This window comes from Amaranthus tricolor, chromosome 17 (genome assembly GCF_026212465.1).
Source record: "Amaranthus tricolor cultivar Red isolate AtriRed21 chromosome 17, ASM2621246v1, whole genome shotgun sequence".
Taxonomy (NCBI): Eukaryota; Viridiplantae; Streptophyta; class Magnoliopsida; order Caryophyllales; family Amaranthaceae; genus Amaranthus; species Amaranthus tricolor.
The window spans coordinates 2,365,269-2,380,562 of record NC_080063.1 but is presented as its reverse complement, the minus strand read 5'-3'; positions in this window follow the sequence as shown (position 1 = coordinate 2,380,562).

Below are 15,294 nucleotides of genomic sequence, written 5' to 3'. Positions count from 1 at the left end.
GTTCATTCTTCATCGTTCATTCGTCATTGACCATTGATCCTTGTTCATTCTTCATCGTTCATTCTTCATTGATCATTGATCCTTGTTCATTCTTCATTGTTCATTCGTCATTGATCATTGATGCTTGTTCATTCTTCATCGTTCATTTTTTATTTATTATTCATCGTTGTTCATTCTTCATCGTTCATTCTTCATTGATCATTGATCCTTCTTCATTCTTCATCGTTCATTCGTCATTGACCATTAATCCTTGTTCATTCTTCATCGTTCATTCTTCATTGATCATTGATCCTTGTTCATTCTTCATCGTTCATTCGTCATTGACCATTGATCCTTGTTCATTCTTCATCGTTCATTCTTCATTGATCATTGATCCTTGTTCATTCTTCATCGTTCATTTTTCATTGATCATTGATCCTTGTTCATTCTTCATCGTTCATTCTTCATTGATCATTGATCCTTGTTCATTCTTCATCGTTCATTCGTCATTGACCATTGATTCTTGTTCATTCTTCATCGTTCATTCTTCATTGATCATTGATCCTTGTTAATTCTTCATCGTTCATTCGTCATTGATCATTGATCCTTGTTCATTCTTCATCGTTCATTCTTCATTGATCATTGATCCTTGTTCATTCTTTATCGTTCATTCTTCATTGATCATTGATCCTTGTTCATTCTTCATCGTTCATTTGTCATTTACCATTGATCCTTGTTCATTCTTGTTGGCCTCTTAAGGTTTTGATGATGACTTTACTTTTAAATAAACAAACATATTATGAGAGATTGTTTTGTAGGTATATATCCGATTTAATGTGAATCGTTGATGAAGCCTATGACTTGATTCGTGGAAGATGTACATGTCTCAAATATCCAAGAAGTTGGGAAATTGCTCTGGAAAACAGACTGCTGTTCCTAGAGTTAAAGTTCTGACGAATGTTGTAGATGGAGACAGTGCACTGTTCCTACGTAGCAGGTCTGAAGAATAGCATCGACTGAAAAATTGCGAATTAATTATTTTCTGTTTTTAAGTTGATGTAATGGTTTAGAATTAATTTAATTGCTTAAATTAATTAGTAAGTTAATTGGCAAATCTATTTTTAGGTTTTCTAAAAATAGCCCAAGACTTTTTCTTAATTAGATTTAGATCTCCTATTTTTTAGGATCTTATGTTTTAAACTCCTATGCTATTTTTAGCATTAAGGAAACTGATTTTTCTTTGAGCAAATAACAGCCGGACACTTTCATAATTCCACCACCTTTTGTTTTGAGAACGTGGGGGTAGTGGAGGTATGTGTGAGATAGTGGACGTTATGCTTATGGTAACTGCTGGCTGTTCCCTCTATAAATAGAAGGGACTTTGCTCGAATCAAAAATCAATCCTTTTAGGATTCAAGAGTGTCCATTAAAGGGAGATCATCTTACGAAAAATATTTTCAGTTTTCCAATGCCAATTAATTTATTATATTTTTCTTAAGTAATTATTTTAATTCTTATCCTCTTGAGAATGGCCTTGTAAAGGGTATTTGAGTGTTTTTTTGTAATTAGACTTATGGGAAGTCTAAGGGAATAGAGAATAGAAACGAGAGAAGAGAAGAGAAGAGAAGAGAAGAGAAGTGGGCCTAAGTAGAGAAGCTTTGAGTAAAGCGTTTAGAGAATTGAGAAGCTTCAAGTGAAGCAAAACATTGTTTTGTGTAATTGTAACTAATTGCCTAAACATAGTGAGAATTTTGAAATCCCGGGGGGTCGTGGTTTTTCCTTCTTATTAGGCCGAGAAGGTTTCCACGTAAAAATCCTTGTCTTCTTTTATTATTTTTCTTTTCGTTTTTAAGTTTAAGTTTTTGTTCTATACTTATTATAATTCCGCAAAAATTAAAAGCAAAAATCTTAAAACTACTACACAACAATTCACCCCCCCCCCCCCCCCCCTCTTCTTGCATTCGATCATCCATTAGTATTTCTACAATTGGTATCAGAGCCCTGTTCCTCATTTAATCAGGAAACCCTGAGAGCAGTATCCTGTTCCCTGGAAAGATGTTGAAGATGAACGAGCGCATGGAAGAGGTAATGTCTTCTATCTCACTCCCTAAACAATTGTCTAAACTCAGTAAGAATAAATTGATTAAGTTGCTCTTGGAGACACATGAAAAATTAGAAAAACAGAATACCAAGTGTCTCCAAATCGAGAAAGACCTCAACTCAAACAAGGATCATATATCCTATCTAAATTCATTTAGAGTAGATGTACAAAACAGATTTTTTTAATTTGCTAGATCAGAATGTTGTTTTAAAAGAGACAATTGAGAAATTGAAACAGGAATTTATCTTTCTTAATATTGAAATGAATCAAAATAGATTGTTAGGATTAAGTAAATATGCAAACAACATATCTACTCACATGGTTAGCACTGAATTTCAAAAGTTGAAATCAAAATTAGAATCCTATGAAATTGAAAATGAATATTTGAAAAATAAAATAAACTTAAGAGGAAAAGGGAAAATCAATGAAATTCCCAAATGGATTCTAAATGCTAAAACCAAAAGTAAAGAAGGTCTAGGCTATATGAGGAATGATAAAAAGAAAAAGTTCTATGTAGATCTCCCTAGTAGCAAAATATGTTCCTTCTGTGGTAAAAGTGGACACCTAAAACATCAATGTATAAAGAGGGAACAGCATGTCAAAGCAAATAAAAATTATGTCGAACGAATATGGATTAAGAAATGTGATTCAAGTATTGTCGACAAGGAACCCAAGGATGAATGGGTTCCTGCACCTAACCACTAATTTGCTTTGCAGATTCAAGTGAGGGGGAACAACTCATGGTATCTCGACAGTGGGTGTTCCAAGCACATGACGGGTGACAAATCTAAATTTCTCTCACTTGAAGCCTATGATGGGGGAACAGTAACCTTCGGTGACAACATGAAGGGTGAGATAATCGCCAAAGGAAAGGTTGGAAGGTCTAGTTCCCATGCCATTGATAATGTATTTTTAGTCGAGAATTTAAAACACAATTTGTTAAGTATTTCTCAATTTTGCGACAAAGGTAACTCTGTTAAGTTTACTTCTGAAAAATGCATAATTTCTAGGAACAGTACAGGAGACCCTGTGCTGGAGGGAATCAGAAAAGGGAACACCTATGTGGTGGACCTGGACACTGTTCCCAGAAACAGTCTAACGTGTTTAAGTGTTATTGAAGAAGACCCACTTCTTTGGCACAAGCGTCTAGGTCATGCTAGTTATTCATTGATTAACACTTTAAGATCAAAAGACCTAGTAAGAGGATTACCTGCAATAAAATTTCTTAAAAATGAAGTTTGTGATCCTTGTGCTAAAGGAAAACAAGTGCGGTCATCCTTTAAATCAAAGAACGGTGTGACTACCACTAGACCATTAGAATTAATTCATATGGATTTATGTGGACCAATGAGAACACAAAGCCGTAGTGGCAAAAAGTATGTATTTGTTGTTGTTGATGATTATAGTAGATTCACGTGGACCTTATTTTTGGCAAGCAAAGATGAAGCTTTTGATAAGTTTGTTTCCTTTGCTAATAAAACACAAAAATCTACCAATAATCAAATTGTTCACATAAGGTCTGATCATGGAAAAGAATTTGAAAATTCAAACTTCATGAATTATTGCAATGAACATGGCATAAATCACAATTTTTCCGCACCTAGAACACCACAACAAAATGGTGTGGTAGAAAGGAAAAATAGGACCTTAGAATAAATGGCTAGGACCATGTTGATTGCTAGTGGTCTACCTAGGAATTTTTGGGCAGAAGCCGTTAATACTCCATGCTATACATTGAATCGTGTACTAATTAGATCAATCACTTCAAAGACACCCTATGAATTGCTCAAAGGTGTTAAACCAAATATTTCCTATTTTCGTGTGTTTGGATGCAAATGTTTTGTACATGTAAATGGAAAACGAAATTTGGGTAAATTTGATGAAAGAAGTGATGAGGCAGTGTTTCTTGATTATTCATCACAAAGCAAAGCTTACAGAGTATATAATAAGAGAACAATGAGTGTAGAAGAGTCTGTTCACATAATCTTTGATTAAACTAACTTTTCAACAAGTGAACAGGAAACAAATTTGGAAGATGAAGATGAAGGAATAAAAGTGCAAGATCGAGGAATAGCAAGCGAACAGTCGATACAAGAAGAGGCAGAAGAAACTGACCAAATCCAGGAACTGCTAGTACAACAGGATCAGCAGACTGTTCCCAATCCAGCTGTTCCCACAGATGAGCAAAATGATCCAGTAGCTGAACAGAATGTCAATCAAGTTGCTGAACAAGAACATGCTCCTGTTCCTTCAAGAGAATTTGTGCCTAAACCTTGGAAGTATCAAAGATATCATCCTCTTGATTCAATTGTAAGTGATATAAATAAGGGAACACAAACTAGATCTCAATTGAGAAACTTTTGTGCACACTTTGCGTTCCTATCATCACTTGAACCTAAAAATCACGAGGAAGCTTTGAAGGATTCCGATTGGATAGTTGCCATGCAAGATGAATTAAATGAGTTTGAAAGAAATAAAGTGTGGCACTTGGAACCCAAACCGAAAAACAAGAAAGTTATTGGTTTGAAATGGGTATTTCGAAACAAGCTTGATGAGCATGGAATAATTGTTAGAAATAAAGCTAGACTCGTGGTTAAAGGTTACAATCAACAAGAAGGTATTGATTATACCGAGACATTTGCTCCGGTAGCAAGGTTAGAGGCCATTAGAATTTTAATTTCTTTTGCTGCATTTATGAATTTTAAGCTATATCAAATGGATGTGAAATGTGCTTTTTTGAATGGTTATCTTGATGAAGAAGTTTTTGTGGAACAACCCCCAGGTTTTGAAAATACCTCTTGTCCTAATGATGTCTACAAGCTTGACAAAGCCCTATATGGCTTGAAGCAAGCTCCTAGACAATGGTACGAAAGACTTTCAAAGTTTTTGATTCAAAATAACTTTGTAAGAGGAAAAATCGACAAAACCTTGTTCTTTAAGAATAAAGGTTCTAATATTTTAGTTGTTCAAATTTATGTTGATGATATTATTTTTGGTGCTACTAATGATCTGTTATGTAAAGAATTTGCTAACCTTATGGGTACAGAATTTGAAATGAGCATGATGGGAGAATTAAATTTCTTTCTTGGTTTGCAAATTAAACAAACTGAAAATGGTATTTTTATTCATCAACAAAAATACATCAAAGAACTTCTTAAGAAATATGGACTAAACAATGCTAAAACCAACCATACACCTATGGCTACCAATGTTAGACTAGATGAAGACCTAAATGGGACCAACGTAGATCAAACCATGTATAGAGGCATGATAGGTTCTTTATTGTATCTAACTGCAAGTAGACCTGATATTTCTTTTAGTGTTGGTTTATGTGCTAGATTTCAATCAAGTCCTAAAGAATCACATCTCACAGCAGTAAAGAGAATTTTGAGATATTTGAAGGGAACAGACGACTTGTCCCTATTTTATCCTAAAAGTGATGTTTATGATTTAAAAGGTTTTAGTGATGCAGATTATGCAGGTGATCTTGTTAATAGAAAAAGTACATCAGGTATGGTACAATATCTTGGCTCATGTTTAGTTTCATGGAGTTCCAAGAAACAAAACACAGTTGCATTATCCACTGCAGAAGCTGAATACGTAGCAGCAGCAGCCTGCTGTTCCCAAATGCTTTGGATAAAACAGCAACTTAGATATTTTGGTATTAAAGTTGAATGCATTCCTATTTATTGTGATAATACTAGTGCCATATGTATATCTAAAGATCCAGTGCATCATTCACGTGCTAAACATATACACATTAGACATCATTTTCTAAAGGATAACGTAGAACACAAAAATATTGTATTGAAGCATGTTAACACAAATGAACAAGTTGCTGATATTCTGACCAAACCACTTCCTAGGGAACAATATGAAAAAATGAGATTGGAACTTGGTATGATCAAGCTCCACTAAAGTTAGTTGCATATATTTCCCATTGAAGCATCATGAGAATGAAAAGGTCAGGAATCAATCTCAAAATCTTGATTGAAAATCAATTATTGCATGGATCAAGTAAACACGTAATAAAGTTTGTACTATGAATGTTTTTACGTTTGCATGTTGTTAATTCAATCAGACCAAAGCAATATGTTCATTATTTTCTTCATAATAATTCATAAAATCATAATTAATTTTTTTTATTTCTTATTTCATATTTTATTCATATTTCACATTTTTTTTACGGCCAACTTAAATTGAGAGTTTTTGGGAAAACGGTTCTTCTTCACTCAAGTAATGCAAAGGCAATAAAGAGATGGGACTTGGAGGAGTAACCGTCACTTCAATCATTTAAAAACCCTGCTTCACGTCATTACCCATTACCTTCCCAAACCTTCTCTTAATCCCTCAAGAAACCGTCCTTCCTTCTTTCTAAAAACCTTCAAAATTCAAAAATGAAAACCCCCAAATCCTCTAAATCAGGCAAGAAAATTCCCAAATCCTGTATGCCCGATCAACCAAAACCACTAAGAGTAGTTCTTCCACCACCATTACTGCAGGATGCACCACCCACACCAACTGAAACCACACAAGAATCACCAAAACACTTCACTGAACCCACTAGTACCAAAAGAAAAATGTCAACAGGTGGTTCATCTTCTAGAGTAGTTAAGCGATCGAAGCATGTTGATCCAAACAGCGCAGAAGAAGTTTCAAAGGAGATGACTGTAGGGTTCGGGTTGGACAAATATTGGTATGATTCTACGAACTTTCCTAGATTGCATGAGATTTTACAGTATCAAGAATGGGAATTGTTAATGTCAAATTTCAGTTGCAATTCAATTTTTCCAAACCTAATGAGAGAATTTATTGTAAATTTCTCTAATGATGGCGGTATGTGTACTAGTGTTGTTAAAACTGTTAAAATTGAATTTAACAGCGCATTATTAGGGGAATGGTTTAATGTTCCCAATGTTGGTTTTAACACATATCATATTGGGTCAAAGATTGCATTTTCTGGCATTAATGAACGCTCAATTTTAAAATTTTTAGGAATTGATCAAAAGGGGAAGATCAGTCACAATGTTCTGTCCCCTATGCATAAATTGTTGTACAATGTTGCTTGCAGATTTATCTTACCACGAAACTCAAAACGTAGTCAAGTGAGTTTGCGTGATGCCACCTTGATTTACTGCATGGAAAAACTTATTAAAATAAATTTTCCTTCGTTGATGATCTCTCATTTATCAGACTGCATTGAAAAGAAAAGTTTCATTGGTTATGGAGGATTGTTAACATGGATTTTTAGGAAGTTTGAGGTCCCATTGGAAGGGTTGGAGTTCCCAATGGGTCCCAATATGAAAATTGGTGCTAAATGTTTACAAAATTTGCATTTGAAATTAAATGATGAGGGGGTATTAATGCATGAGGAGGTTGTTGAAGTAGAATCTGATGAGGAAGATATTGAAAAAGAAGAAGAAAAATTGAGAGAGAGAGATCAGGAAGAAAAAGAGGAAAAGGAGCAAGAGCCTGTTCCCACTGGCCATATTGAAACAGAAGAAAAAGGGGAACAGGATGGAGAACCTAGTAAGGGGGAAGCAGAACAGGAGGGAGCCTTAGGAGAAGAGGCTCATCACAATCTTAGTGATGATACAAGTGATGAAGAGATTGTGATAGCTCTGAGAAAAAAGGCTAAGTCAATGCAAAGGAAGAGTAGGAGGTTGGCCTCGAAACGCAAGGCTACTTTGGTTGATGAAACACCATCTGACACCATCCCTGAGCCCACACCTAATGAACCTACCTCTCCCAAGCCCGCCAATTCACCACCACATCAAATTCCATCACCACCACCATCACCTATCCCTTGTACACCACCACCACAATCACACACTTCACCCAATATTGGCTGTACTAACTTTGACTCTGTTCCTGCAGTTTCCTTACATTCCATTCTCTCCAAATGGAACTCGTGTCTCGCTTGCTTCTATTGTGGATCAGCTAAACCAAATGGAACAACGCCTTGGTGCCAAGCTGGACACAGTGGAGGTGCAGACTGAGTACATTGATGAAGAAGAGACTGACCCTTGATCCCTCTGCTCAAAAAATTTAATGATTTGTTGGCTGTATTACTTAACAAACAATTTTTCTTTTTGCCTTGTACCATCTGGGGTACATGGTTGTTGTAACTTTGAACAATTGCTACTTTTCTTTGTTTTTATTTTCATGGTCTGTGACAATTAACTCTATGCAGGTTTAATCATTGTTCATAGCACTTGCTTTTATTATTGTTGTTTGTTGTTTTCATCACTAACAAATCTATATGGTTTGTGCTGAGATTTGATAACTCCCAATTCTTTTTGATTGATGACAAAAGGGGGAAGATTATGCACAAACTTAAGAGGAGAAGTGAATACACAGTTACATATCTTCGTTGATTTATATTGATTCTTATGAATATAATGTGTGCTTGCTGTGTTTATGCTAGTTTAGTGATCATCTGTGTTGCTAAGTTTGTTGAAGTTCTCATGAAGTCCTCATGAATATTTGATTCTGTGAAAATACTTAAGAAGTTATGTTTATTATTATTAGGTTTATTATAGTTTTATTATGTTAGTTTTTTTTATTTTTATTATTATGTTAGTTTTTATTTATTTTCGTTATGTTAGTTTTTATTTATTTTCGTTTAACTTACTTTATTTCATTTAAGTTTTAAGTTAATTAATTTTGAAAACTTTTGAAAAATATTTGATATTTTAGAGTAAACTGTTTGTTTATGAATGCTTGGTAAATTATATTCTAACAAGTTGATTTGCTAAGTTAATTAGAGTTACTTTAATCTCTAGTATGCTCTATGAATTTTGTTTTACTCTATTTCACTTAAGTTTGTTTATAAAGTTTGCCATCATCAAAAAGGGGGAATTTGTTGGCCTCTTAAGGTTTTGATGATGACTTTACTTTTAAATAAACAAACATATTTTTAGAGATTGTTTTGTAGGTATATATCCGATTTAATGTGAATCGTTGATGAAGCCTATGACTTGATTCGTGGAAGATGTACATGTCTCAAATATCCAAGAAGTTGGGAAATTGCTCTGGAAAACAGACTGCTGTTCCTAGAGTTAAAGTTCTGACGAATGTTGTAGATGGAGACAGTGCACTGTTCCTACGTAGCAGGTCTGAAGAATAGCATCGACTGAAAAATTGCGAATTAATTATTTTCTGTTTTTAAGTTGATGTAATGGTTTAGAATTAATTTAATTGCTTAAATTAATTAGTAAGTTAATTGGCAAATCTATTTTTAGGTTTTCTAAAAATAGCCCAAGACTTTTTCTTAATTAGATTTAGATCTCCTATTTTTTAGGATCTTATGTTTTAAACTCCTATGCTATTTTTAGCATTAAGGAAACTGATTTTTCTTTGAGCAAATAACAGCCGGACACTTTCATAATTCCACCACCTTTTGTTTTGAGAACGTGGGGGTAGTGGAGGTATGTGTGAGATAGTGGACGTTATGCTTATGGTAACTGCTGGCTGTTCCCTCTATAAATAGAAGGGACTTTGCTCGAATCAAAAATCAATCCTTTTAGGATTCAAGAGTGTCCATTAAAGGGAGATCATCTTAAGAAAAATATTTTCAGTTTTCCAATGCCAATTAATTTATTATATTTTTCTTAAGTAATTATTTTAATTCTTATCCTCTTGAGAATGGCCTTGTAAAGGGTATTTGAGTGTTTTGTTGTAATTAGACTTATGGGAAGTCTAAGGGAATAGAGAATAGAAACGAGAGAAGAGAAGAGAAGAGAAGAGAAGAGAAGTGGGCCTAAGTAGAGAAGCTTTGAGTAAAGCGTTTAGAGAATTGAGAAGCTTCAAGTGAAGCAAAACATTGTTTTGTGTAATTGTAACTAATTGCCTAAACATAGTGAGAATTTTGAAATCCCGGGGGGTCGTGGTTTTTCCTTCTTATTAGGCCGAGAAGGTTTCCACGTAAAAATCCTTGTCTTCTTTTATTATTTTTCTTTTCGTTTTTAAGTTTAAGTTTTTGTTCTATACTTATTATAATTCCGCAAAAATTAAAGGCAAAAATCTTAAACCTACTACACAACAATTCACCCCCCCCCTCTTGTTGCATTCGATCATCCATTAGTATTTCTACAATTCTTCATCGTTCATTCTTCATTGATCATTGATCTTTGTTCATTCTTCATCATTCATTCGTCATTGACCATTGATCCTTGTTCATTCTTCGTCGTTCATTCTTCATTGATCATTGATCCTTGTTCATTCTTCATCGTTCATTCGTCATTGACCATTGATCCTTGTTCATTGTTCATCGTTCATTTTTCATTGATCATTGATCCTTGTTCATTCTTCATCGTTCATTCGTCATTGATCATTGATCCTTGTTCATTCTTCATCGTTCATTCTTCATTGATCATTGATCCTTGTTCATTCTTCATCGTTCATTCTTCATTGATCATTGATCCTTGTTCATTCTTCATCGTTCAATCCTCATTGATCATTGATCCTTGTTCATTCTTCATCGTTCATTCTTCATTGATCATTGATCCTTGTTCATTCTTCATCGTTCAATCCTCATTGATCATTGATCCTTGTTCATTCTTCATCGTTCATTCTTCATTGATCATTGATCCTTGTTCATTCTTCATCGTTCATTCTTCATTGATCATTGATCCTTGTTCATTCTTCATCGTTCATTCTTCATTGATCATTGATCCTTGTTCATTCTTCATCGTTCATTCTTCATTGATCATTGATCCTTGTTCATTCTTCATCGTTCATTCTTCATTGATCATTGATCCTTGTTCATTCTTCATCGTTCATTCGTCATTTAGCATTGATCCTTGTTCATTCTTCATCGTTCATTCTTCATTGATCATTGATCCTTGTTTATTCTTCATCGTTTATTCGTCATTGAGCATTGATCCTTGTTCATTCTTCATCGTTCATTTTTCATTGATCATTGATCCTTGTTCATTCTTCATCGTTCATTCGTCATTGACCATTGATCCTTGTTCATTCATCACTGTTCATTCTTCATTGATCATTGATCCTTGTTCATTCTTCATCGTTCATTCGTCATTGACCATTGATCCTTGTTCATTCTTCATCGTTCATTCTTCATTGATCATTGATCCTAGTTCATTCTTCATCGTTCATTGTTCATTGATCATAGATCCTTGTTCATTCTTCATCGTTCATTCGTCATTGATCCTTGTTCATTTTTCATCGTTCATTCTTTATTGATCATTGATCCTCGTTCATTCTTCATTGAGCATTGATACTTGTTCATTCTTCATCGTTCATTCTTCATTGACCATTGATCCTTGTTCATTCTTCATCGTTCATTCGTCATTGATCATTGATCCTTGTTCATTCTTCATCGTTCATTCTTCATTGATCATTGATCCTTGTTCATTCTTCATCGTTCATTCTTCATTGATCATTGATCCTTGTTCATTTTCATCGTTCATTCTTCATTGATCATTGATCCTTGTTCATTCTTCATCGTTCATTCGTCATTGAGCATTGATCCTTGTTCATTCTTCATCGTTCATTCTTCATTGATCATTGATCCTTGTTTATTCTTCATCGTTCATTCGTCATTGAGCATTGATCCTTGTTCATTCTTCATCGTTCATTTTTCATTGATCATTGATCCTTGTTCATTCTTCATCGTTCATTCGTCATTGACCATTGATCCTTGTTCATTCTTCACTGTTCATTCTTCATTAATCATTGATCCTTGTTCATTCTTCATCGTTCATTCGTCATTGACCATTGATCCTTGTTCATTCTTCATCGTTGATTCTTCATTGATCATTGATCCTTCTTCATTCTTCATCGTTCATTCGTCATTGACCATTAATCCTTCTTCATTCTTCATCGTTCATTCTTCATTGATCATTGATCCTTGTTCATTCTTCATCGTTCATTCGTCATTGATCATTGATCCTTGTTCATTCTTCATCGTTCATTTTTCATTTACCATTAATCCTAATTCATTCTTCATCGTTCATTCTTCATTGATCATTGATCTTTGTTCATTCTTCATCATTCATTCGTCATTGACCATTCATCCTTGTTCATTCTTCATCGTTTATTCTTCATTGATCATTGATCCTTGTTCATTCTTCATCGTTCATTGTTCATTGATCATAGATCCTTGTTCATTCTTCATCGTTCATTCGTCATTGATCCTTGTTCATTTTTCATCGTTCATTCTTTATTGATCATTGATCCTCGTTCATTCTTCATTGAGCATTGATACTTGTTCATTCTTCATCGCTCATTCTTCATTGACCATTGATCCTTGTTCATTCTTCATCGTTCATTCGTCATTGATCATTGATCCTTGTTCATTCTTCATCGTTCATTCTTCATTGATCATTGATCCTTGTTCATTCTTCATCGTTCATTCTTCATTGATCATTGATCCTTGTTCATTCTTCATCGTTCATTCTTCATTGATCATTGATCCTTGTTCATTCTTCATCGTTCATTCGTCATTGAGCATTGATCCTTGTTCATTCTTCATCGTTCATTCTTCATTGATCATTGATCCTTGTTCATTCTTCATCGTTCATTCGTCATTGAACATTGATCCTTGTTCATTCTTCATCTTTCATTCTTCATTGATCATTGATCCTTGTTTATTCTTCATCGTTCATTCGTCATTGAGCATTGATCCTTGTTCATTCTTCATCGTTCATTTTTCATTGATCATTGATCCTTGTTCATTCTTCATCGTTCATTCTTCATTGATCATTGATCCTTCTTCATTCTTCATCGTTCATTCGTCATTGACCATTAATCCTTGTTCATTCTTCATCGTTCATTCTTCATTGATCATTCATCCTTGTTCATTCTTCATCGTTCATTTTTCATTGATCATTGATCCTTGTTCATTCTTCATCGTTCATTCGTCATTGACCATTGATCCTTGTTCATTCATCACTGTTCATTCTTCATTGATCATTGATCCTTGTTCATTCTTCATCGTTCATTCGTCATTGACCATTGATCCTTGTTCATTCTTCATCGTTCATTCTTCATTGATCATTGATCCTTGTTCATTCTTCATCGTTCATTGTTCATTGATCATAGATCCTTGTTCATTCTTCATCGTTCATTCGTCATTAATCCTTGTTTATTTTTCATCGTTCATTCTTTATTGATCATTGATCCTCGTTCATTCTTCATTGAGCATTGATACTTGTTCATTCTTCGTCGTTCATTCTTCATTGACCATTGATCCTTGTTCATTCTTCATCGTTCATTCGTCATTGATCATTGATCCTTGTTCATTCTTCATCGTTCATTCTTCATTGATCATTGATCCTTGTTCATTCTTCATCGTTCATTCTTCATTGATCATTGATCCTTGTTCATTCTTCATCGTTCATTCTTCATTGATCATTGATCCTTGTTCATTCTTCATCGTTCATTCGTCATTGAGCATTGATCCTTATTCATTCTTCATCGTTCATTCTTCATTGATCATTGATCCTTGTTCATTCTTCATCGTTCATTCGTCATTGAGCATTGATCCTTGTTCATTCTTCATCGTTCATTCTTCATTGATCATTGATCCTTGTTCATTCTTCATTGTTCATTCGTCATTGATCATTGATCCTTGTTCATTCTTCATCGTTCATTCTTCATTGACCATTGATCCTTGTTCATTCTTCATCGTTCATTCGTCATTGATCATTGATCCTTGTTCATTCTTCATCGTTCATTCTTCATTGATCATTGATCCTTGTTCATTCTTCATCGTTCATTCTTCATTGATCATTGATCCTTGTTCATTCTTCATTGTTCATTCGTCATTGAGCATTGATCCTTGTTCATTCTTCATCGTTCATTCTTCATTGATCATTGATCCTTGTTTATTCTTCATCGTTCATTCGTCATTGAGCATTGATCCTTGTTTATTCTTCATCGTTCATTTTTCATTGATCATTGATCCTTGTTCATTCTTCATCGTTCATTCGTCATTGACCATTGATCCTTGTTCATTCTTCACTGTTCATTCTTCATTGATCATTGATCCTTGTTCATTCTTCATCGTTCATTCGTCATTGACCATTGATCCTTGTTCATTCTTCATCGTTCATTCTTCATTGATCATTGATCCTTCTTCATTCTTCATCGTTCATTCGTCATTGACCATTAATCCTTGTTCATTCTTCATCATTCATTCTTCATTGATCATTGATCCTTGTTCATTCTTCATCGTTCATTCGTCATTGACCATTGATCCTTGTTCATTCTTCATTGTTCATTCGTCATTGATCATTGATCCTTGTTCATTCTTCATCGTTCATTTTTCATTTACCATTAATCCTTGTTCATTCTTCATCGTTCATTCTTTATTGATCATTGATCTTTGTTCATTCTTCATCATTCATTCGTCATTGACCATTGATCCTTGTTCATTCTTCATCGTTCATTCTTCATTGATCATTGATCCTTGTTCATTCTTCATCGTTCATTCGTCATTGACCATTGATCCTTGTTCATTCTTCATCGTTTATTTTTCATTGATCATTGATCCTTGTTCATTCTTCATCGTTCATTCGTCATTGATCATTGATCCTTGTTCATTCTTCATCGTTCATTCTTCATTGATCATTGATCCTTGTTCATTCTTCATTGTTCATTCTTCATTGATCATTGATCCTTGTTCATTCTTCATCGTTCATTCTTCATTGATCATTGATCCTTGTTCATTCTTCATCGTTCATTCGTCATTGAGCATTGATCCTTGTTCATTCTTCATCGTTCATTCTTCATTGATCATTGATCCTTGTTTATTCTTCATCGTTCATTCGTCATTGAGCATTGATCCTTGTTCATTCTTCATCGTTCATTTTTCATTGATCATTGATCCTTGTTCATTCTTCATCGTTCATTCGTCATTGACCATTGATCCTTGTTCATTCTTCACTGTTCATTCTTCATTAATCATTGATCCTTGTTCATTCTTCATCGTTCATTCGTCATTGACCATTGATCCTTGTTCATTCTTCATCGTTGATTCTTCATTGATCATTGATCCTTCTTCATTCTTCATCGTTCATTCGTCATTGACCATTAATCCTTCTTTATTCTTCATCGTTCATTCTTCATTGATCATTGATCCTTGTTCATTCTTCATCGTTCATTTGTCATTGACCATTGATCCTTGTTCATTCTTCATCGTTCATTCGTCATTGATCATTAATCCTTGTTCATTGTTCATCGTTCAT